Below are 3,114 nucleotides of genomic sequence, written 5' to 3'. Positions count from 1 at the left end.
TTAATCTCTGAATATACTTTGTATTCGTAGTATTTATTTTTTGTAATATTACAAGTTTATTTTCGTATCCCTTTAGCTTCATTCTCCTGAATTTATTCTCCTAAAGAATAAAAATAATTAAAATAATCTAACCTGGCCCTATTACTCCAGGAGTGAAATAATTCTGCAAACTGTGATTTTTCTGGAAATGTTCCCCCTTAATTCTCATAATATGATGTTTTTATCATAACATTGTCACTTTTGTGTTAGTTTATTTTTACTTTAGGACTTTTTTTTCTCATATTATTAATTTTACCTCTTTAATACTCACCCAAAAAGTCTGTTCCTAAAGGTTCACATGTGACACGGTTTTATGAAATAATGAAGACTACAATGTTTAGATTTAACAAATTGATCCTTATATTCATAACACATAAACACACACACACACATATATATATATATATATATATATATATATATATATATATATATATGTATGTGTGTGTGTGTGTGTGTGTTTTTATTGCAGCACAGGAATGAGGCATCTTCTCTGATCCACGTTCACAATAACAGAACTCAACTTTTTTCTGCCACATACAATATGGCGGTGACGATGACGTGCGAACCTGCGCCCTATGACGCGTCTACGTATATATATATATATGTCTGTGGTAGCACTAATGTTATCTGGGAAGCTAATAGCGCTATGCTAGCGGACATTCGGCACTCATTTTGTGACGATCTCAGCACTGGCTCTGATCTTTTCCTCTGGTCAGCAGACCTGCACATTCTCCATACTGCCTGCAAATTGGTCCTCAGCGGTTCCACCTGTTTTCACCTGCTTATAATCCCCGTGCAGATCAGAAACCAGTGCCAGATTGCCTCATGCCACCCGTCTGAGCATTCCAGCGTTCTTTATTCTGCCGGTCTGTGTCTGACCTGATTCTGCCCTCCGTTACCGAGCCTGCCTGTTCCCTGTTCTGATTTCTGCCTGGAAACTTGACCCCCGCCTGTGAGTACCGGATTCTGCCTTGCCCCTGTGATTATTCTGAGCCTGCCTGTTATTGGACCTGGACCGTACCTGGACCTCGCCTTTCGGATTCCCCCTCTCTATGCTGCCGCTGGATAACTGCCTCTCTGTGATCGGACCCGGACCCCCCTGGATAACGCCTCTGGATTTCCCTGAACGGATTGTCTGCCCGCCTGTGGTCGCGCTACAGCTTCAGCCCTGGAACCCCGGCCCAAAGTTAAACCCCAAGCTTCGGAGTCCCACTACCAGGTTAGTGATCCAGTCTCCCTCATTCTTGCCCGACACCACCAGCTGCTCACTAACCTGTTGTCTCTTCTGCAGGGAGGTTTCCAGTCTCTGAGCGAGCAGCGAGCTCCGAGTGCCTGTGGTGGCGCATCTTTAACAAACTTGTTTGAAACGTCACTGACCTGTCTGGTTTGAATTCTGGATCCAGTTTCCTGTACGTTACACATTTAAAAAGACCTTAAGCTCCATTTGGTCATAATGAGCAGACCGGAAACCAGAAATATTAACATCACATCGATGTATAAAACCCTTATGGAAATAAAGTTTGTCATAACCATAAATCACACTCAAACACATCAGCAATGCTTGGTTTCAAGAATGCTAGCAGAAGCTTGTCTATAACTCGGTCGCACTTTAAAAACACAGTGAAACACATTAAGTAAACTTTCCCGGTTTATTTCTCTGCGGACCTTCTGCTGTTGTCTCTGGTTGTGGCGACAGGCCATCTGGTTGCAGTGAATTACCACGCCTGGGCAAGCTCTACAAAGCTCCGGGGAGGGTGCATTCAGGCTGTAGAAGCAGGAACCTTCGCTCGGCCTACCTGACGTAGCTGCTTCTTGTGTGCAGGTTGCAACGGGCGACTTCAGATCAGCTTTCCTCTCAGGTTGGCCTGGCCACAAGAGAGGAAATTGTTCCACGCCGTCTCGACTCAGCTTTCCTGCAGCAGCTGAGAAAGGTTACAAGCAGACAGTTTCCAGGGCAGTCGATTTCACAGAAAACAGACTTTACTTAGCCTGGCCGGCACTGCAAATATTTGTGGGTGTTGGAACCCTTTCAGACCCATGTGGCTGTCTTCTCAGTATGTAGAACTCCTCTCTTCTTGAGGGTCCACAGGAAAAGAGAGTTTAGAGCGTTGTCCCTGATGCTGCCCAAGCAGCGGTCAAAAGAGAGTGTTTGTCCATGGCCAGGGGGGTTTTATACAGTGGCCCCCTGCTGTTAGAACAGTCCTCTGAGGGCCTGTAAAAGTCTCACATTTCAGTAGCTTTAAATTTAAGTCTGATTTTATTCCTCATGGCTTGATAGCACAACATTGACTTGCTGCATACACTCGGATGTGCATAGAGCACCAGTGGACAGTCGCCTTCATTTTGTTATTGACTTTGCAGCAATCTTTCATACCAAGCATGCTTCTGGCAACAGTGGAGAGAAAAACTCCCCCTTAACAGGAAGAAACCTACAGCAGAACCAGGTTCAGTGCAGGGGCGTGTCCAGACATTTTTGATAGGGGTGGCACCAGTGGGGCACTGACTTATGCAGGGGTGGCATGAAGTATGAGCAGGACGGTCCGCCTGCGCACAGACATATACACTCACATATGCACGCACACATGCACACAAGAAAATACACACCCACACCTAGACTTTGGTATATATATATATTGATATTTGCTTGATGAAACTGTGCAAAACTTGGTAGAGGTACAGACTGTACAAAACAAATATAGCTTACCTTACCATGCCAACATGAGTAAACAATGCACATTAAAAAAAAAAAAAACACAGTCCACCTATAAAGTGCAAACATATTTAAAATACATATGCCTCTGAACAAATTATTTAACCAAACCTTCCTTCCTTCCTCCCTTCTTCCTTCCCTGACCTAAGGAAAACAGGAGGGTCAAAACAGTGCAATTCGCCTGTTCTTGTGTTTGTTTGCAAACACTTTGATAAAATCATCCATGTTGAGTGCCCTCGCTCTTCTTGACTCAATACTTAGCAAACCTAAATGGCTTATTCTGTTGTCTAGCATAGTTGTCCTCAAATGAGTTTTAATGAGCTTTAGAGCTGAAAAACTTCGCTCACATGCAGCACTGCTGA

The sequence above is a fragment of the Fundulus heteroclitus genome, unplaced genomic scaffold (assembly GCF_011125445.2).
Source record: "Fundulus heteroclitus isolate FHET01 unplaced genomic scaffold, MU-UCD_Fhet_4.1 scaffold_119, whole genome shotgun sequence".
In the NCBI taxonomy this organism is placed as follows: Eukaryota; Metazoa; Chordata; class Actinopteri; order Cyprinodontiformes; family Fundulidae; genus Fundulus; species Fundulus heteroclitus.
This window is presented reverse-complemented; position numbering follows the sequence as displayed.